Source organism: Natrix helvetica (assembly GCF_964273705.1).
Source record: "Natrix helvetica genome assembly, chromosome: 2".
NCBI classification, from domain to species: Eukaryota; Metazoa; Chordata; class Lepidosauria; order Squamata; family Natricidae; genus Natrix; species Natrix helvetica.
In genome coordinates this window covers 41,815,711-41,838,819 of record NC_138552.1, presented here as the reverse complement: position 1 = coordinate 41,838,819, position 23,109 = coordinate 41,815,711, and the positions used below count along the sequence as shown (strand labels likewise).

At 37.9% G+C, this 23,109-nt stretch overlaps 1 protein-coding gene across 6 annotated transcripts in view; it reads left to right on the top strand.

Moving 5' to 3' along the window:
• The first annotated feature begins 958 nt into the window (after positions 1 to 958).
• Positions 959 to 23,109, top strand: part of MEF2C (myocyte enhancer factor 2C) — a 173,197-nt gene continuing 151,046 nt past the window's right edge. For 2 of the 6 annotated variants that reach the window (XM_081942908.1, XM_081942909.1), the window contains exons 1-2: positions 959 to 1,161; positions 15,859 to 15,948. The gene's annotated coding sequence lies outside the window, so the exon portion shown is untranslated. Of the gene's footprint in view, positions 1,162 to 12,790; positions 12,810 to 15,858; positions 15,949 to 23,109 lie in introns of those variants that run through there. The other 4 variants (XM_081942906.1, XM_081942907.1, XM_081942901.1 and 1 more) reach the window with 4 other exon arrangements.

Here is a 23,109-nt window from a genome sequence, read left to right as displayed (position 1 = left end):
AGATATTCAGAAAAAAAAAAGAAGCAACTGTTTCCTTTCCAGTGTTAAGTTCTCATAATATGGGGGAGGGGGAGGAATCAAAGAGGAGAAGGTAGGAAAAACAAATAATGCCAAATAGGGGAGATAGAATTCAGAAGATTCATAGAATTCAAAGTGAGTTTTGAAGGAATAAATGCCTCCTTGGATATTAGCAAATATGACAATGGTCTGGTTCTCAGATTTTTTTAAATGCTTCATGGCATAAATGCCTAGTTTTGGCATGCAACCTTTCAGTAGACATATTTGGTAATTCGTAAAGCACTATGAATAAATTCTCTTTGAGCCGTTTTAAGTTTCTAATGTTTGTTTGAATTAAACTAATAAGAGTAAAAGGAAAGCCATCCACTTTTGTACTTAAGTAGTTTAAAATAAAAGATATCAACACATTTTCTATTTTAAAAAGTGTAATTATTTTATTAAACAAATTAATATGGCTACCCAGCTCACACATGGTGACTCCAGGCAGCTACAACATTAAAAATCTACAGTATTAAAAACCACTGAAGCCACCCCACCCCCATCTCCTACAGGGCAACAAACACAATCAAACCAGCCGCTTTGGTCAGCTCCGTATCAATCTGGGGTTCCATGGCCTGATGATAGATGTATTCTAGCTGAAATTAAAAATACAAACTCTGGCCTTGTTTTAAGCCTTGGAAATGAAATATTTACACTAATGTAAAGAATAACTTTTTAATTTTACATCTGCCAAAGGAGTGATTTTTGGGTAGCGCTATTGATTTGATATTTCCCAACTGAATGTACAGCATGCTTTGTGGACAGAGTAATTCTGTATTCTTTTGCCAGAACTCACAAAGGTCTGGTTGATAGCGATACCTTTTACAGCTAAATTTACTCCAGAGTGACAGGAACAGGTGGGCCCAGGCCTGCCAGACACTTGTGCATGGAAATCACGCATCTTACAGGTCAACAGCGAAGGGGAAAAAGCTCCTGCCTTCGGTGCAGAGGGTGAGTGAGGCAAACAGGACCCAACCTGGGGGGTTTCTCTTCAAAGCCAGCTGGTCTGGCTTTATTCTACAGGAATTTTTTACCTGTCAGTTTAATCAACAAAGCCCTCAGCAGGTGCTGACGGAGACATCTTCCTGGAGAAGAACGGCACTGGTGAGTTTTCATAATTTCTTTTTACTAGATAGATTGATAATATTAATGTTGATTCGCTGTCAGCCTGACAATTCCCTTATAAAACCATGCCTGTAACCAAAAATGGGTGAGTTTCTACAAATACCCCAATGGAGAAGGTTGAGAAATGTGCTGTTTTCCAATAATTACTCTGACAAGGCAAACTTGCCCAGGGAAATTCAGTGCCTGTTACTTTTTTGATGAGTAAGATCAGATGGGCCAGTGAAGACAAAATGGCTGAGGAACATTTATACACACACATGCAGAATAATTCAATTGGGAGAAAAAGGAAAGAAAAATGCATCCTTCACTTCGGAACAATACATGGCTTTTAATTTTGAAGTGAATAGTGAAAGAGATAAATTACAGTTCATCAGGCATGTTTTATACCTACATTAAGTTTGTCCAACCTGTAAAATGCTTTAGAAATTATCTTTTGAATACAGCCTCTGGAGTTAACTTACCTTAAAGAGAATGTGAAAGGCAGTCAGGTACACATTTTGCTGATTTTACTAGATTATGTGGAGAAAAGTAGAAATATAATAGTGCTTCCATATTAGTTGCAAAGAGAATTCAATGTGCACAACTGTTTATGTCTTAACACCACCAAGCAGTTTGCAAAGGATAACATTTTAAAAGGCAATCTTATTTTAATTACAGCAAAGACGTGGGAAAAAAGATCAAATGCTAAGACATATTTGGGGAGGAGCAGATTTTTTTATGATGAATTTCTATTTTCACAAGCTTGTGCTTTTAACTATGCTTCAGAGCAGTTCTTACAAACTGTCAAACAAATGGAAAGCATTTCTGTAAACAAGTAATCAAGTTTTGATTTTTTTTTTTAGTCTAAGACTAATATTATATACAAAATGAACATATGAAATTGCTTTTCACAACCAGATTCCATACTGACATACTGTCTGGCACACAAGTTTAAAGAGCACAGAACAACAGATAGATAAATTATGACATTAATTTGGCACATTAAGTTATTCGCTTAAAAAATTCAGAATTATTGTTCATGTATCAGACAACTCTTTAAGGAAGTATTGTTCAACTATTTTAAAGATATTTCATACAGAACATATTTCCATGTTTTCCTACAAAAAAATATTGCTTTCAAGAGACAAGGACTCAACTCTTAACTTCTCAGATTTAATACATTTTTGGAAGCCAATCTAACGGATTTCCAGGGTTCCTATTTCATGCAAGAAATTTGGTATCTTTCTTGCCATCCTTCTGACTTCTTTTTCTTATTTAAATGAAACATAGAGAACAGCTGATTTGTCTTGATATCTGTTAAAACCATGCAGCTGCTCCAGAAGAATGCCAAGGACATTTGTAATAATATTTTAAAATTTGTGAAGTATTACTAACGGTTGCTAATTTTAAACAATGGTACAAATTATGTTGGAGAAAAGGATAGTGCAATTTATAAATCTGGTTATTCAAAGCAACTAAAGCTTTATGGGTTTATTGAAATTGCTTATATATTTCTTTCAGCATAAAAGCCAACAAACATAGTGCGGAAGACTGCACTGCTCTGTAAAACTCCTTAATGTACCATGTTCGTTTCTAAACTAAGATAAATATATTATCTGGGGAAAAAAATCCCCTATTCTGAAAAATAATTCTATAAAGTTGTAAAGAAAGAAAAGGGTGGATAAAGAGACAGAAATCCACATACCATCAAACAATTTCATAACATGGTCACTAAGATATTAAGCTTTAAGTAGTTTTTCCAAAAAGTGTTAGTTTTTATGGAATATAAGAACCCAAAATCTGCTAATATGATGCACCTTTATTAAATCTTGATAGAAATTCTCTCCTGCCAAAAAATATTTTGTTACTGCTGAAAAACCAAATACGGTACCTTTTATATAATAAATAACCATGATCATCAAAATCATACTGCCAGATTTTTATTTTTAATCTTAAACCTAATTGTTAATTTTACACATTGTTACCATATTACATAAAACTCTAGGAATGTGATAACAAAATATTAGCAGATTAATTTTAAAAGCATATTCCAGGTGAACCCAATATACATTTTAAAATATTAATCAATACTTAAAATTCATCTTAATTAATAAGATGATATTAGTACTATACCATGGCCCATTCTAAGTCCTTCCTCAATAACATATTTAGCAGTAAATGGAACTTAAATTTTATCTGAATGTGAAATTGTTGAACCTTAATAATCGCAAATTTTATCGGAGGACATATTCAGGTCCCATTTCATAAGGCAGTATAGTCTGTACTTAAAACTCTGGCAGTAAGCATATTTATTTCTTTGTAACCCACTGCTCACTGAGTAGATACAAGACATTATAGAATGGGAATTCTTTGGGGCAAACCTTATAAAACGACATCTTGTGCTTGTCCTATTCATCTCAATGGGATCTTCATTGGGCTATTTCTTAAAGCACACCACTTTAAATATTGAAAAACTACATGTTAACTTTTTCTCTCTCTAAAAATAGTTCTTTGGGCTTTCCAGATATGACTGTAGAATTTTTATCATCCATTTCTAAATTTTTAACACACATAATGAATGGAAATTTAGTTCAGTTTTCCACTATATGTTTTTCTTTAACTCTAAATGGTAACAATTGTCCAGGGTGAGATTTCTAGAGAGCATGTACATATGGCCCTTAACTGCATTTGAAATGCACTGGATATGCAGATATGCAATTCTTTGTTCTAAACATAGTAAGGCAAAAAGATGTCATATGATTTCGAAACAATGAGCTCTTTCTTTCCTTCCTTTTTCCTATTCTATGCAAAAAGCAGAATAGCTCTACTTAATTAAATGAAGTTATACTTTATAAAATTGCTAAGAGAAGACCATGCACAATTGCTCTCTTGCTTAATTCTGTTTTCTGCAACAAATTATTTTCAAAATCTTAGTGATATATGTACAAAAAGGATCAGACTATAGAGAAAAAATATAAATAAATATGTAATACATCTGTAACATTGCTGCTCCTGCTCATTTAATTTAGAACAATGAAAGTAATACTCTATGCAAAAAAATTCACAATTATTCATATTTTAAAAGATTGTTTGAAGTCTAGGAAATTAATCAGTCCATAAAGAATTATTAAAGTGGTTTACACTTGAACCAATATTTTTCTTCTTGCTTTCCTTTTCTTAACATCATTTTAAAGAAGCATATAAATTTCTTGTATGCTCCAGAATCAGTTCCATATAAGTTTTTAAAATGAAGAAAATTGCATTTTTCCTGCATCATTTGTCATTTAAAACAGCCAATCAATTGGGGGGGGGGGTGGAATATATATTATGATAATATTTTTATTATGTCAATGATAGCTCTATAAAATGAAAAAGTTTAGCTGCCTCATCCTCATTCAGTCACATAATTTTAATAATAACCATGGGACATAGTTTCGTTTCATTCCAAGCATGGTAATGGATTATGTATACTTTTTGAATTTCAGTCATGGACATTTTTGATGATTCTGCAGCACAGGAAACTTTGAAAATGTCCCAAATCATCTGAAAATATACAAACGTTTATCCAGATAAAATAATGAAGCTTAAAACAACTACAAACCAAACTATTCTGTAGCGTATCACTAATGTTATCTTAACCATTCTTCTGGAGCTATTTTCCTGATGATAGAGCTTAGGAGAAAAATATACAGGACTTAGACTGATGCCCTCTTTCTCTTGCTTGCTCAAAAGAAGTAAAGGGAGATAGTGGGAAATTCAGAAAGCAAAATAAAAGTGGCATCAGAGTGATGGGGAATGTCAGGCAGGGTAAGGGAAACCACATCTCACTGGAATCAACACCACCTATTTATTTCAATCCTGTGCCTGTGAATCGCATTCACAGCATTTTCTGAGTTTATTTAATGATTAAACCAATTATTTACACAAGGAACCATATGTACATGAGCTGTGGTTATTTCTATTTATGAAAAGGCAATATTTATTTGGGATATAAGGGTTCCAATCCTGAATACTCCATTCTAGGAATAAGCACCATTCAGTACAATGGAAATTACTTCTCAGTAATTCTGAGATGCACAGAGCTACAGTGAAATTGCTATTTTTATCTATTATATTTCTAATATAATTATTGGTTGCTGATTTGCTTGACTCCCCATCGTCATGGAAAACAACTGATGGTTGTACAACTTGTGAGGAAGGCAGGTTGTGGTTTATTTGCACGCAGGCAAGCAAGACATTACAAAGCAATTCTTACTGAGAAGTAAATCCCATTAAATTACCTCATGAATGATACAGGATGGTTCCGTTCACTGATCCACCTACAAATATCAAAGTTGAACTCCTTTCCTGATGACTACATGGAAAATAATACAAATAATAATAATAATTAAAAATACTGCACAACTAGCCAAACGCAGTCAAAGTCTAAGCTAATGAAATTGTATATTAAAATACAGTTCTGATATGTTGTGGATGGTATGGCAGCGTACTTTTCTCTGTGTGTGTGTGTTTTTTTAATGATTTCTAATTTACCATGTCACATATTTAAATTTAGGCCTTAGAATGCTGTTGTGGGAAATGCAAGGTTAAAGGAAGGCATTATGTCTGGGTTCCTTACTGGCTTAGCATTTGGACTCACAGTAGCACAGCTGAAGTATGATTCTATTCCTGGCAAGTCAGCAAATGCAGGCTTGTTTTACCCGGCTTGACAGAAAAGTCCCAAACTCCCTCCCACCCTTCTACATATGAGCTAGCACACATTTCCTTGCTGCCTCTACAATTCTTCTGCCCGTAGAATACCAAAAGTCCTTTTCCTATATAACTGGTAGGAATTTGGGGCACTTACATTCTAATGTATCACAACTGCTTGAACATGTAGCTTAACCTGTTGCATTGCTGGAATTTTCTTCCAGTGTCTATTTACAGTTGGTTTGCCTTCTTGTGGGCCCTGCGCTGCTACTGAAGGTTTCCAGTGAGTGACTTATTTTGATACTGAAAGTTTTATTGCTTACAAATCCAGGGAACGGTACCAGCATTTTGTTTTGCGATTTATATTGCTTTAAAAGACAGCTGCCTGCTTGGTTGGATTAATCAGTGGGCTTAGCAAGCCCTTGAATAGAGCTGTGTACCAGTCATACCAGCACTCTGCCATAAAACAGCACCTCATGAAAAAGGTAGGCTGGTCTTATACATACTCTCTCTATGCCAGACTCCTTTCAAATTCCACTCATCTGAATGTGGCAGCTGTGTACTTAATCATATGACCATCTCGTGCCCTCAGTTTAATACTGAAAGGCCGCCAAGAATGAAAAGAAAAATGGGATGGGACTCAGAGCTAAAGTAGTCCTCAACTTACGAACTCAATTGAGCCCAAAATTTCTGTTGCTAAACAAGACAGTTGTTAAGTGAATGTTTGCCCCATTTAACAACCATTGTTGTTAAGGGAATCTGGTTTCCCCATTGACTTTGTTTGGCAGAAGGCTGCAAAAGATGACATGATCCCGGGACACTGCAACTGTCGTAAATGTGAGTCAGTCACCAAGTGTCTGAATTTTGATCACGTGACTGTGGGAATGCTGCAACAAGTCATAAGTGTGACAAACAGGCATAAGTCACTTTTTTCACTGTAGTTGTAACTTTGAACAGTCACTAAATGAACTTTTGTAAGTCAAAGATGACATGTAGACGGCATTCTATGCATGCTGCCTTACTTCCCAGATTGATTGATTTATCTTATGAAACACAATTTGGAGTGGTTGCGACAACATTACAAATATTTTTAAAAAAACAATAGAAACAATAAATACTGAAATTTGACACATTCACCATCCTTGTCCAATGCAAGCAACAAAACCATCTTCAGGTTCTAGCCTCAAACCTTGTGATAAGAGATTTGGAAGGTTAAAAGGCTGGAACCTGCTGGATCTTGGGTGAAAGAGTGCTGCTGATAGGAAAAGCATACTTCCTAGATCCCATTGAATGCAATATTTAAAAGAAGGGACCTGGAACATGCTACTATATTTGGCTTAGTGTAATGGGCAGAGAAGCCCCCACAGGTAATCTGGTTCCATGCCACGTAGGGCTTTAAATGTGATAACCAGCATCTTGAATTTCACCTGGGAAGAGATCAGGAGCTTCTTTATGTATTGAATTTATATGCTGCCACAAACTCACAATAGTCACTTTTGATACTATAAACCAGTATCTTATTAGACCACCTATGAATATTGGGATTAGGACTTGGTTTGCTCTTTCCTTAATGACAGTTACAGTCTATTTTGGTGGGTGTGAGAGGTTGGCCTAAGGCAGAGGTGTCAAACTCAAGGCCTAGGGAACGGATCTGGCCCGAGGGATGCTTATATCTGACCCACAGGGCCAGCATAGAAACAGTGAAGGACTAACCCGGGTGCCTCTGCCAGTGAAAATGGTGCTTGGGAGGGCCATGGCGGTCCTCCCGAGCTCTATTTTCGCTGGCAGAGAGTTGCGGGAGGCTGTTGCAGCCAAAAATGAAACTTGGGAGCCCATTTTCTCTGGCAGAGTGTTTGGGCCATCACAGGCACCCCGACACAAATGACATCAAGCTGGCCTTGTCCACCTTGGCCATGCCCACTTTGCCTCCCCCCCCCCAGGTCAAACACAACGCTGATGCTGCCCTCAATGAAATCAAATTTGACACTCCTGGCCTAAGGCAACTGGGACGCTACAGGAGTTGGTCCTTTCTCCCTTGCACTTTAACATCTATATGAAATCATTGGGGATCAACTGACAGTATAGGGTGGTATCATCAATGTATACATCCTATTCAATCACACACTGACACTTGAGTAATAGGGGAGATGCTGTTGATGATCCATTCTGGGGCTTGGAAATTATAAAGGCCTGGATGGGACATTACAGAAATTGAACTTAAGCAAGACAGTTGTTATTTGTACATCAGTGTTTTCTATCAACAAAAGGTTTATCTCTGAACATGCAAGCACTACATTTTAAGGACCAAGTTCCTGATTTTGGATCTTTCTGAACTCATAGCTCTTGCTTGAACATCAAATGGAAGCAAGGTATAGAGGGGCCTAAGCCCAGTGTGGGTTTGCCCGGTGCACTGATTTATACATCTCATGTTCTCCTTATCTCTCAGATAGATTACTGCAATGTAGTTTAAATGTGGCCACCTTTGAAGGTTATGCAGATTACAACTAATCCAAAATACAGAAGCCCTTGTGTTTACTGGCGTCCAGTGTAAGATTGATATTGTGGGTCCTGCATTGGTTATTGATTCAGATCCGGGTGCTATTTAAGGGTCTGGCTTTAACCTACAGTATAATTTACTGTGTATAGCTTGGTACCTGCCTGAATGTTTTCTCCAAACTGCTTCAGTGTCTCCTAGCAGAGTTGAGTAGAGCCAATGCCAAAATGTATTGCTGTTCAATGGCAACACCAATACTGTAAAATGATCTCTTCTCAGAATTCAAGCTTTCCCCTTCCTCAATGGCTTTCAAAAAGTTGTCAAAATTGAGCTTTTCTGGAAAATATTTCAAGTGATGTTTCTCTACTGTAGCATTTTTATAACTTCTATTTTTGTTATTTTTATTGTAGGAAGGTAGGTAGCTAGCTGGCTAGCTAGGTGGATGGGAAGGAAGGAAAGAAGGAAGGAAGATATTATGAGTAACCAATGTAACTAATTATGATTTAACATCTACCATACATCTTCAAGGACTTAATCCTGGAGCAGGTTCATATTGTACTTGCAAACAGACCTTGTTGTCTCTAGAACAGGAAAGGGCAATCTTCCTTTCCTGGTGCAGCATAGCACAGCTAGTGACATGTGAGGAGTAACTCCTCCTTTCCAGTTCAACTTGGTCTTTCAAAGAAAGTGCAGTCATTTAGAAAATCCTTTCACTCTGACTGTTGCCTCCCATTGCCATTTTCTAATATACTTATAGTGTGTTCCCCCATTTTCAGTAAGAACAAAAACAAGACAGGAATAAGTCTTTGCTAGATCTTTTATTTGTCTGCTGTGGCCTGAAAATATTTTCTAGCAGTCATTCTTGTAAATTTATCCTTTATAAGCTATTACAATGGTGCTTTGTTCTAAGACAGGGTTCCTGATTAGAGGATTTAGGGAGATGGGAATACACGGCAGCTCCCCTCTCCCAAAATAAGGAGTTTGAGCTACATAATTATTCCAATAATTGGTAATAGCTGCACCAGAAGGCAAAGGATGTTATTGCATCGTCTGATGACTACTTATATTTTACAGTTTTAGTTATCAAAAAGGCTGGGCACTGATTATCCAGCATATTATGAGGCACTTGCAATATTAAAGCTATTACCCTTTTAATGCCAAACTATTGCAAGGTTATTATTCAGTAAAGCCTCAGTCTAATTTTCATTCTGGGTCCATTGCCTCTCTCCCTGCTCTACATTATGGGGATACAAGTCCGTGAGAAAGTATCGACTGCATTTTCTTCTCATATATGTGTATGGTTAAAGAAAAGTATTTTCAGATCAGAGGCTAGCATTGATGGTTGCACAGGTATTTTTCACTAGGTCTACACATCATGGTTTAATTATGGTTTTTAGAATAAACAACAGTCTGTCAAGCTGGCAAAAAAATCTAAAGCATAAATAGTAGTTAACAGATCATGACAGTTAGATCTGTGCTTAGCCCCAAAGAAAGATACAATTCACAGCTATGTGTCTGTCTGTCTGTCTGTCTGTCTGTCTGTCTGTCTGTCTATCTATCTATCTATCTATCTATCTATCTATCTATCTATCTATCTATCTATCTATCTATCATCTATCTTAATGTAAGGACAATCTGTTATATAACACCATGATTTTAAAATATTAAAACAGGTGGCACTTGGACAGAGCATATGACAGATCTTTCTCCATTGTATTTCAGAAATGTGACCTATATTTCACTTAAAATAAAATATGTATTATACAGAGTGTGGTGGCAGAGTGGTTTGAATACAGTATTGCAGGCTAATTCTGCTGACTGCCAGGAGTTCGATCTGACTGGTTCAAGGTTGACTCAGCCTTCCACCTTTTAAGGTTGGTAAAATGAGGATCCAGATTGTTGGGAACAATAATGCTGACTCTGTAAAGCACTTAAGGCTGTAAAGTACTATAATGCTGTATATAAGTCTAAGTGCTATTGCTATATTATGTACCTGTGAAGAGATGGATAGTGTAGTGGTTAAGATGCTGGTCTAGAAACTGGGAGTTCTAGACTGTCCTTAGACATTGACGCTCATTGTGTGACTTTGGGCCAGTCACTCTCTTTCAGCCCAATTTATGTCACTGGGTTGTTTTGACCGGGGTGGGGGTGGGGGAGCTTTTTACATGCCACCCTGAGCTGCATAAGGGCAGGATATAAATAAAAAGTAACAAGAACAGGTTCTCTCAAAATAAGCCTTTTAGACCTGAATAAATTGAAGAATAAGCCTTTGTCACTGGCTATATTGCTGGAATGTACATTGTAGCAATATTTATTTATTTATTTATTTATTTATTTATTTATTTATTTATTTATTTATTATTTACTATTTGTTTAATTTCTCTGTTGCCCATCACACCATTGGAGATGATGCACACACATAGTTTTCAATTATTTTGCTTTCTTTTTTAACTACTGGAAAGAACATAGGGCCACCAAATTCTTCATTGGACTAGACCTTGCCATTGCCCTAAAAACACCGGTTCTCCTAATTGCACATATAGACCTTCCACTACACGGCAACCTGATGATATGTCAAGTGAGCTTCGTGAGCGTCAAGACCCCTTTGTGCTTGTTTTATTTATTTATTTTAAATCCCCAATTGTTTAGTTAGACCAGTAAGAGCAGAAAAGAGGCTTAGGGGACATACAATTTGGGAATAGACTTCTGAAGAAGAATTATCTTCCAGGGACCCTTTTTGAAAAAAGAGGGGAGGATTGCTTAACTTTGCTCTCTCAGGTAATAATTCACTGAAAATCCACTTTCCAACCAAGGCGGAGAGAAAGATATTTGATTTATGACATTTCTTTTGCTACCAACACCGAAAGTGTATCTTCAGTGTACAGAACGGAAATACTTAAAAAAAACCAGGCCTTGTGTTTAAAGGCATGCGTGAAACATATGGACGATTAAGAAAGGGCACCAAAGAGCTGCCCAAAGCCCCTGCCTAACTGGATGAATCCACTCAACGGCCAAGCAGATTATCTGATAATTCGTGTGCTGCTTTTATGTCCCTCCCCAAATCCTGTTTATGTCGTCCTGCCTAAGAGCTTCGGTTGCCCTGGGAGTCGAAAGACTCAAAAAAAGCTCGTGTGGCTGGCTGAGATTTGAGCGAAGCTTTTCCCTCTGGAGCCACGCGGTTCCAAAGTGCGCGACTTCTTTGGAAGCGGCGTGAACCTCCGCAACGACCCCCCCCGCCCCTTCCCCAAATTAACCCTTTCAACAGAGCCGCTCTTGAGTGCAGTAAGAATCAAAGGGGCGGAGCAAATCGGCCCCGACAACAGCCGAAGGCCCTCGCCTCCCGGGCTCCCCCCCCCCCCGGCCGCCCCTCGCCCGCGCGTGGCTTGTGTCTCAGCGAAGAAAACTCAAAGCGGCCGACTTTGGGGCTGACCTGGCCGACTCAAAAGCAAAGCCGCCTTTGGAAGCGCGGCGGCGGCGGCAACATTTCTTGGAGGTCCCCCTCGCGAGTGGCCCGAAGGACCGACGAAGCGACGCTTTTGGGCTCAGGGGCGGCGGCGGGAGCGAAATCGCTTTAAAAGCCGGGGGTCGTGCGTAGGTCGCAGCCTTGTTCTGCTTCCCTTGACTTGCTTTGCTTGTGGGCGGCTGGAGCCGGTAGTTCTGGAAGCGCGACTGTCATCCACGGAAGTTTATGAGCTAATTAAATATACCGGTCTTTAGGGAGCCCAGCCGGGTTTTTTTTTTTTTTTAGTTAAGCCGATGGGTGTCCAAATTCCAGAAGGTACAGAACTTTCTCGGCTCCTTTTATGATGGCTTTGAAGCCAAACAGCTCTCGGAATCTCTCTCCCACCACTCCCTCGGCCTTCTTTGCGGTACCTGTCGATTTTCTGCTTTTAAATGGACAGCTTCTAAATCGGGATGAGTGGAGGGGAGGGGTGAACTGTTAAGGGAAATCGGATCTGCTTACTGCAAACTGGTAAAGTGAAATGCGCAAGGTTGCCATCGCCGTTTCCCCTTGCTTCTTTTCTGGCAAGGTTCCTATGTTTTTTAACCTAGTGCCGTTAGAATGTCAGGAACGGAAGTTTTTTTTTTTCCCTTCCCCTCAAAATCTTTCCATACTGGGAAAATATTTCGCCTCTCGAATTTCTGCCTGCTCTGCTATTATTAACATTTGCCTGGGAGTTCTCAGGGAGGGGGCGTAGCTTCAGTGGCGGAGCGCGCAGGCTTGGCAGGCGGATGTTCTCTGCTTCACAGCCCCTGGCGCTTCCTGGCAGCGCTGCGAAAAGTCTAGCCTTAAAGTGTCAGTAGTGACGGGTTTAGATGGCCGGCAAGTTGCATTGGAGGCAATGTGCTCCTCATAATATATGTGGAGGGTTGCGGTGTGCCGTGTAATTTCATTAACTCAATCTTCTCCCTACCCGATGCCCGCCAATAGGGACTGCAGCTCCCAGAATCCCAAACAGTCATGGTAAGTGGGGAATTCTGGGAATTGCAGTCCTAATAAGCCCTTCTGCCTAGTTGGGGCAGCTGATCTATTTATAAATTGATCCAAGCAGGTGCGCTTATATACAACATAATATGCTTCTCCAGGGACAAAGTGAGTACTTTCCCTCAGTATCCACGAATGGAACACTCTGACATTCTCCCATTTCTGAAAGACACGTTTATCTATTTAGCCCTTTTGACAGACTCAGAACTTGCTGTGTTACATATATTTTGATGTTCATGAGGGCTAAGTTTCTTAAATACACAAAACCCTTTTCTTACCTTTTCTACTTAGACAATATAATCCTATTTATATTTACTCTGAGTAAATTTCATAAGGTTCAATGAAAAAAAATGTAAGGAAAATGTGCACAGGATTGCAACAACCTTAAAACCTGTTCCTGATTCATTTTAAATGACAGTATCTTCCGACACAGCCACCCAATTCTGAATCCCTCTACATTTTTTTACATTTCAGAATTCTGCTTCTTCCCTTTGAAACATACCTTTATATTTTGCGTTAATTAAACAAACCTTGGTTAATGCATGGCAAGCACAATGCCTATTAAAGAGAAAACTAAACCATCTTGGTCTGTCAAAATAAACTGAATGTTTGCATAGCCAAACATTTGAGATACCAATCATTCTATGAAAACGCCTGTACATATGTTGTGCCTGTAGAGCTGTATCAAATGTAGGAGGAATTTGTTAATTTGCAAGCCCTTAAAATGGTCTCACAGATGGAGGCGGAAGATATCTGAAATAGCAAAAAAAGTTAAGAGTGCAAGGTAGTCATTTTTACCTGTGAGTAAAACATGGGACATAGTAGAACTTAAAAATCAATGCATGAATTTGAATTGTTAGAAACTTAGTACAGCATGAATAAAATCTGTATATTGTATGTGTTGAGGTGTTCACGTTCTTTCCATTTCCCCCAGTTCCTTTAAAAGGAGAATAATAGAGACTCACTATGCTATATGTATTAGATAGCATATTTACAAATGTTTAGGATTAGGGTTAGGCCGTATGAAAACCAGTTAATATATGAGGAAGAAATAGTCATTAAATAATATCAGTTGCTTAATCATTATATGTAGTTATAAGGTATGAACTACACAAAAGTTTTACAATAAAATCTTCTCAAATTGTTTTTCTCTCTCTCTATTTTGCTTATATTTAAACTGCTTAAAGAGTGCTTCTCCCAGTCTTTAGACAGCAAGGAGTAATTTGGAACTATTATTGGTCACACAAGCTATTCATCAGAAATACTTCTCATTTTTTTCAGCATTAGGTACAGGCTATATAAATTTGTAAGTGAGGGAGGTAATTATTCATTTAATGGATTGGAAAGATATTGAAAAGATGGCTTTAGTCAGTATGGGTACTTTATTACTACTATACTACTTGAGCCATATTGGTGCAGTGGTTAGATTGCAGTATTGCAGGCTGACTGCTCACTGCCAAGAGATCCTGATCAGCATAAGGTTGACTCAGCCTTCCATCCTTCCGAAGTTGGTAAAATGAGGACCCGGATTGTTGGGAACAATATGCTGACCCTATAAACTGCTTAGAGAGTGCTATAAGGTACTGCAAAGCGGTATATAAGTCTAAGTGCCATTGCTATTGTTACTTGTATCATTAGCTGTCTACATTTTCAGTTGAGCCAATTCTATACCCATACAAGGCACAGAATCTGCAGCAATAGACAATAGCCCAAGAAGAACCAGAATTCTAAACTGATCTAGTAGAGCCTATTGCAAAATATACAGGCTTACAATCTAGCAAGGTATTAAAAAGCAATATCCTATATACAAGTACAGTAGTGGACTTTGAAGAACTTAGATAAAAAAGTATTGATACTTTTGAACTTGGAGTTTAGAACAAACAACAAATCGATCAATCCAGAACTCTCACTGAAGTCACAAGGAATAAAGGAACGAAGGAAGGAAATAACCACGGTCAAGTTATTCTGCTTCAGACACATTTTGCAAAGAAAAGCCTCTGATTTTGGGAAAGTTGGGAGATAAAGATAAGAGGAAAACCAAAAACAAAGTTATTGTGGCAATGGGCGCACTACTGGAAAACCTGAAGGACCAGATAGGGACAAATTGTCATGTTATCTATATGAAGGATGTCAAACTCACAGGCCGCGGACCAGATGCATCATGCGCTGGCCACGCCCACCCCCATTTTAGCGAAGGGGGGGAAAGTTGTGATACATCACATGACAACAACGTGGCACTGCAAGTTTGACATCTGATCTATGTGGTTGCTAAGAATCGTTACCAACCTGATGGCATATAAAAAATTAATCAAAATATAGAAGTGGGGAGAATGATAGAAAGCACCACATTTCATTTGTCTGTTGTTTTTTTAACTCACTATTTTCTACAGAAATTCATCAAGAGATCTCACAATGGATCAAGATTAGTTTTATATTCATTATATTAGTATCTGCTGTTAAGACTGACCACATAGGATTTATTTTATCTCGATAATGCACATAATATTGTGTAATGCACATATTGATACACAAGTAAAAATTTGGATAGGTAATGATAATAGTAGTTGTAATAAGATACTATGCTGACATAAAGCCATCTTTTCAACATTTTTCCATTAAATATACACTGCAATAGTGCCATAATAATTTGAGTTTAACTTATTCAGCATGATGAATAAGTCAGAAAATAAGCACATACATTTATTGAGAAAGCTAAAACTGTTAAAAATTATACCAAGTACCGAGCATATCTTTTTATTTGCATTTATTTCAGTCTGGTATTCTAGACCTGGTGTAAGACTTGGCTCACTATTATTATAATTCAGCATTTCAAAGACAGAATTCAAATGGAATTTACTAAAAACGGTTGATCTTTAAACTTGTTCCTAATATGTAGTTTCTAAGTGATAGCAGCTATTTGCCTAAGGCATAAAAGGAGTTATTTTCAAAGGTTTTCATACAAATTGCTTCACTAATAAGAGACCTGTATTTTAATAATCTCTTACTGTTGTGCTTTTAAACATTCAAGGTGCCGACTAAGAGTTGTAAACTGTGAAGTAACTACCATGGAACAGATTAAGTAAAGCAAATGACTTTCAAAATAAAGAGAGTGGACGTGGTAAGTGCTATATTCTTTTTTCATTTACATCATTCAATATTTCAAGAAAGCTCTGTTTATTAGTTTCGTTCTCTACATTTTTTAAAGTTAAAGTGTAGGATAAACCCTGCAGTAGTAGGTACTAAAAGGTAGTATAATCACAAAGACTTTCTATAATCACAACTTATTGTACATTATACCATTTTAACTGTGGCATGCAATTTATATTCAGGTGTCACTTTTCAGCACCTAGCTTTGAAAATATATTTTACAATTAATTCATTTCCAAGAAATTACATACATTTTCTTTCTCCCCTGTGGACTGTGAAATATTTAAATTACCCTTCTGGAATCTATATCCTATTATAATGAGATTCTGGGAATTTACATGTTATTTGAAATTATGAAAGTAATATGGATTGAAATAATGTTCTGAATAAGTGGGAGAACAAATAAAGTATTGTTGATCTTGAGGGGTAGATTAATCTCTAGACTTGATTTTTTTTTTTTTGAATATGTTACTCTGACATCTACCTCAATTAATTCTATGTGTGCAGGTGAGCGAGAAAGAAAGAGAGTTATAAAGCTCACTATAAAAGCTGTATCAAAAGCTTAAAAGCAGTCAGATATGAGAAGTGTTTCAGCTAACCACTTTTTAAAGATGGGATGGATTTGATGAAATAAAAGCAGTGTTTACCAACCTTGACAACTTTTAAGATGTGTGAACTTCAATTTCCAGTATCATCCAGCCAACACTGGAGTTGAGGTCCACATGTCTTAAAGTTGTGAAGGTTGAGCAACACTGAAGTAGAGTAAGAAGAGTAGTAGGGTGGGGCTGGACCCTGGATGGAAAATTGAAGCCACAGCACTCAGGGTTAGGATGCATAAACTGTGGGGCTATTTTCAACATAACCTTGGCTCCCAGTAATTTAAATGTCATTTTTACTGTGTAAATTGGCAGGCTCATTACTGTTAAAGAATTAAACATTTGACTATCTTTCTAAAATGAGAAAAAACTTGGGTAATTACTGAAAGAGGATGTTAACTGAGCTCACCATGAAATAATCATATTCGTAAGGGAAACAGACACTTGGCTACACCTCAGCCCTTCAGTAAGGTTATAGAAGGGTTGATTATTCCAATAATTACACCTCCTGCTGTGCTTTTTTTTTTTTAAAGTCAGATGTAAGTTTCAGGTGGAAGGCTGGGAAACAGTGCAAAATTTCTGTTTCCTGTTGCCAGCAGGCCTGTGCCTAACAGGAACCTTTAATCTTACCTTTTTGGAAAGAATCCAGAGGGGATTTGCTGCCAATTATTGGCTGTTTGTAACACATGTTTTAAAAATATGGTCTGAAGGTAACATTTCAATGTAAATTATACCGAATTCTAAATGACACAGGAAGATTCCACAGGTGTTGTAAGAGCTATTTTTATTTGTTCACTAAAATGTTCTCTACTGAGTTTAGACAATTAAAGAAACTATAGTATTTGGCTTCTACAATTTGTCTACAATGAATTGCAATGGCTTTTTTTCAAAAAACAAAACAAACAAAACAGTAGCACCCCTTACTCATGGCCTTGAGGATCTTTTCTTTGACTGAAAAATATTGCCACTAACTGCTGAATATAGTCTTAATATAAAATCATGACTATTTAAAGAATCGTTCTAATAATGAATACTAAGATGCACCTAATTGACCTGATCTGGATCAGAAGCTTAGCAAATTGAGGATTTATTAGCATTTGAATGGGAAATGTTAGGAAATTCAAACTGATATCGGTATAGGAAATTTAAAACAAAAACAAAAAATCCATCCTGGATGAAGGTGTAGTAAACACTTACAAACTTTTTCCAAGAAATTTGTATGGGCATGTACATGAAATACAGGAGTGTGTGTATATGTGTGTGTGTGTGTGTGTGTGTGTATAGATAGATAGATAGATAGATAGATAGATGGAGGGAGGGAGGGAGGGAGGGAGGGAGGGAGGGAGGGAGAGAGAGAGAGAGAGAGAGAGAGAGAGAGAGAGAGAGAGAGAGAGAGAGAGAGAGAGAGAGAGAGAGAGAGAGAGAGAGAGAGCGCATATGATATATGAATCCATAGAATTTGCATTTACTTTATGCTGTCATTTTCTTATTCCAGGCTATAAAATCAAAGCTACAAAAACCTTTTCAAAGACATTGGGTAGAACTTAGTATAGTATAGTATAGTATAGTATAGTATAGTATAGCATAGAATTTAGTATTGCTGTACAGTTACTACTTTTAAACATCCCGATTTGAAATAATCCTAATTAGAAATATTTAAGAAGTTTTGGGACATATTAGAACTATATAAAAACTGCTGTACTGTGTAATATAAAGTGCCTAATGGTAGTTACAGTGCTGAACTATAATTCCCATACAATAAAATGATGTGACGATTATGGTTCAAGCAGTATTTGAAATCCCCACCTTTGTTTTATTTACCAACATGGGGCTAAAAATTTCAACATCGTCATTATATAAACATACGAAAGCCATAAATTATTTTTATTTTAGCCCAGTTTGTAGAGATGATTTAGTTCTACAATATATATGCTACATGATCTAACTTTATATACTACTAAAATTGTAGCATCATGGAGAGGATTATGGAGATGGTCTTGAAGAAGGAATGCAACAGTCATTATATATGTAAATAGCAGCTGAGAAAAGAATAAGAAGGAAACTCAAGATTTTCCTGCCTTGATTTTCTTTGGTATGAGAACAGAGAGGCATATACTCTAATCAGGCTTTCAAAATTCTGTTATTATATCCTGCAACAATAAAGTATAGTTTCAGTAGCCCATCAAAAAAGGCTAATACACCACCAAAATAAGACAAATCTGATTTATTGAGAAGTACATTAATGCCATTTAAAGTAGACTTATGGATCAGGTATCTATTTTGCTGTATTAATAGATTATCTCCTCACATCCTCACTGCAAATGGATATTTGTGCTCTAGAAAAGGAAAACTGGTATAAAAATAAGCCCCACTAAAAACAGTGGAACTTCATTCTGGTTGCAAATATCTAGGCATGCTCCAATAAATTTTCCATGGTTGAGGAAATGTGGTTAAGGCATGTTTATAAGCACATATGCATTGATCAGTTCTTACAATATTCCATGTGTGAGGCATATATTACTACTTCCATGTGTAAACAGTCATTTCAGATCAAATCTAGTTCATGTAAAACACAATACTTTTCAAAAGGCAAAGTACCACATCTTATTGGGATTCATTGAGTGATAGCCTTATGATTGATGTAGATTGCAGCACGTGAAATAAGAGTGCATAGCAATTATTCTTAGACCAGAGCTGTAGTGATGATGCTATGCGATCCTATGGTTTCAGATGCTCCTAGATTTCTCCATTGTTTTAATCACTGTTTCACTGTACCTAATGTGTAAATAAACTTAAAATACAAATGTTGAGTAAAAACTTCCAATTGATTGTTGAAATAATTTTAGGGTCTCTTTTCATGTGTTATATCTTTCCCAGCAGGAAACTGTGGTCTGACTGTGGAAATAATAGAACGGCAAGTCCACCCCATAATGAATAAAAAATGCACATGTCTTCTTAATGTATTGTTCTACTCTGATTTTGTTTTCTGAAGTATACTGTCAAAAGGACACAAAATGTTTTGCATTTAAATAATATAAATGATTCTGCACTTTTTTCATTTCTGTCACCTCAATTCTGGAAGGTCACAGATCTGTCTTATCCATTTTCATTTTTCAAAATGGAAAATAAAAGAAAGAATAAAATACAAATAAATATATAAAGGAAAAACAAAATGGACAATGTTTAAAACATATAAATACTTATATTTAAGCATATGTAGGATACAGTCACTTTTTTCTTTGGTACATCAATTCAGTCTTCATTCATGGTGACTTACATGGACAAGTCCAAGTAGTTTTTATGGCAATAGTTTTGGATTACCTCTATCCTTGGACTAAACGAAAGAAACTAACCCACGGTCACCCTGTGATTTAATGCCTAAGGCAAGACTAGCTCTCCTCATTCCATCTTAATTGTAGATCAATGCACTAGATCTGAACATAAGACACCCACCAAAGGTCTGCATTACTGCATAATGGTTTAACAAAGCTCCTTGATAGTAGGAATGTTAAAAAGTTAAGATCAGTATTGGTTGCACAATTGCAACTGCTAGCTTGACTTTTATTAGCCTATCCTGTGGACACCCATGCTTCATAACACAAAAAGGCAATATAGGATGAGAATTTTTAAAAATGTTGCAGGAAAAGAGTACTTGAAATCATAAAACAAAGGATTGATCTTCATGGATTTTCACTCATCCACTGGTTTCTCTAAAGGCTTAATTTAATTCTCCCTTATATTACCTAGAGTGCCATCTATGTGCTGGGGCTATACAAAGCTATAGAAATATGACTTAAAGAATGTAGTACAGCATATACTTCAATGGTACTTGTATTTATGTAGTCCTGGTGAAGAACTTAGTACTAATGAAGTTTATCAGATAAGTTTACCTTGTAAGATAGTGAACCATCCCAATATCATAAAACCTTCCATCCTCCATAAGCCGGTCAGCCAAAAAAAATGATGAAGCAATATTGATTTTATTGAATTTATAAATGAGCGAAGTAACTCCATCTTAATTCTCGAGGAACTGCCATGTCCTGTGCTCTGCAATTTTACTATGACCAGTGGGAGATTACTGCAACTGGTAGAAAATTTCATTAGTTCATGAAATGCATCAGGAAAATGAGTATGCTTTACTTGGCTTCATCCCAAAAGAAATGTCTGAGCTTTCTGCAGCTGGGTTGAGAAATTTCCAGTGTTTTAACAGCACAGAATCATTTTTGCACTTATATGAGAATCCCCTCATTTAACTGATGAATAATAGCCTTGCTTCCAGTCTCCTTTTTAAACAATTCCTACCTTTACTGTCAGAGATTGTGCATTTTTTTAAAATGGAATTGCTTTACCCTGGCCCTGGAATATTTAATTACAAGTACTTAATTTTTCTCCAAAGTTGCAAAAGAATTGTGCAGAAGGGTACATTGATATCTGAAGAAAAAGGAAAGAGAAAGTAGGATTATACTAAAACCGAAAGTAGTCATGTTGGACATTCTAGAATTCACATTAGGTCAACATCTTAATTTCAGCAATTGAAAGATTGTAGGACTAACTGAAGTGCCTCATAACACAGTGAAAACATACCCAAATTCTCTAAAATTCTTCTTCAGAAGAAAGGTTAAGGTGCAAAAAACGAGTGAGAATAAAGAAGAAAATGTTCTAGATACTGTGCAAAGTAATTGGGGGTTTTGTTCACTGCTCCCCTATTTTGCTTGACCCCCCATGTTGGTGATTTGCATTTTGCCCAACCTTCTGAAGAAGGGAAAAGTTTCAGAATACAGTAACATAGTTGCTGTGAGTGATAATAATAGAAGAATATCCGTTTGTAATGGCTGGCATCATCCTTAAAATTATCGCCTTTGTAATAAGTATAAGTATAATCTTTATTGTCATTGTACATAAATACAACAAAATTGGTTTTAACCTCACTGGTGCAAAATTATAACAGAAACGAAAAAATAAAAAAAACTAGTGTGTGCATGGAGTGGTTGTGGTTGTATTTAAAAGTCTCACAGCCCAAAGATAGAAACTATCTTTAAACCTGTTTGTTCGGCTGGCTATACTTTGATGCCTTCTGCCTGATGGTAGAAGTGCAAAGAGACACTGACCAGGGTGTGAATCATCTCTGAGTATCTTCCTTACTCTGCTAACGATGTCATCCAGTGGTGTCAGAGGGCAACCAATGGTTTCTTGTCCCGAATTATCACTCTCTTAGTGCCTTCCTGTCAGCAGCTTTATGGGCAACAATCTTTTATTTATTGATCCCCCACCTTTTCCCATGGGTATATCAATGGCAAGCCGCAAATGTTCACAAAAACAACCCCAAAAGAGAACTGAAGACTTGTAAAGTTTAATGGATAGGGCCCTAGGACCGTCCCTTTTCTGGAAGGTCACTTCGTGTCAATCTAAAGTACTTCCAAGGAAAGGCGCGTGTAGAATTGCAATCTACGGTGAAGAAGCGAAGGCTACTCTCGCTTTTTGGACTACTCCCGCCTGATGCTGAAGCGGTGAGTTGGCACGGCAGACTTTCTGGAAGCAAAGCGTTTTTATACGGAGGAAACGTGCAATTTTGCTAGCAAAAGCATATCCGCGCAAAAAGAGCGCCTGAAAGTGAGGAATCAGCCAGGAAAAAGAAAGGGTCTGTTATTTTAGCTAGACTACTACTGTGTCCTTGGCGAGCTGGGGCGGCTGCGTTTATCTGACTTCTTTCCATCCTCGCCTTCAAAAGTTTAGTCTCGGAGCAAGGGCGGACAGCCTGGCGCTTCGAGGCGGAAGCCGGACGAGAACTAAAAGAAGCCGATTTGTCTTAAGAAAGGTGCAGAAAAGGGATGGAGGAAAAAAGGGAGGAGAAAGGGAATGTCAACGGCCGTGATTTGAAAAATAATAATAAAAGGAGGGGGAGTCGCATCCGCTGCTTGTCTTGCATCTCACCCCTGCCAGATATTGGGGGAGAGGCGGAGGATGTTTCCAAAGTGCCTCGAAAGTTGGCCCGATAGCTCTGACCCAGCCTCCCTGGTGGAAGTCGGCGGAGTCCTTCCTCCGTTTCCCCGCCGAGAACGGCGCATTTCACCCCTTTCCCACCCCCTCCACCCACCCGCAGTCCGCTTCTGCCGGAGGAGTTGGCTGGCAGGCCGTCCCGGACGGACCGCGCCGCTTCGCTCTCGCAGCGCCGCTTCGCTCTCGCAGCGCCGCTTTCGGATCGGTCCATCGATTTCGCTACTACGTTGAGCTGAAGCGGAAAAGAAACAATGGGGCTCGCGCGAAACGAGTTGCCCCAAAGGACCAAGGCTTGAGCAAAAGCCCTTCTCGCCCCGGTCTCTGGCGAGCATCCGAAGAGCCTTTCTGAAAAGGTCGCCGCTAGAGGAATGCGGGCTCCCTTTCTCTTAAGCAACCCCCCCCCCCACTCCTCCCGCCTCGGGTTTCTGGTCAAGAAGACCTACTTAGGCTGGTTCCGGCAGCAACCTCGCCCTCTATCCCACCCCCCAGCCCAATTTTTTAAAAGGCTCCCATCGTCTCTCCCATGGAGAGGGGAGGGG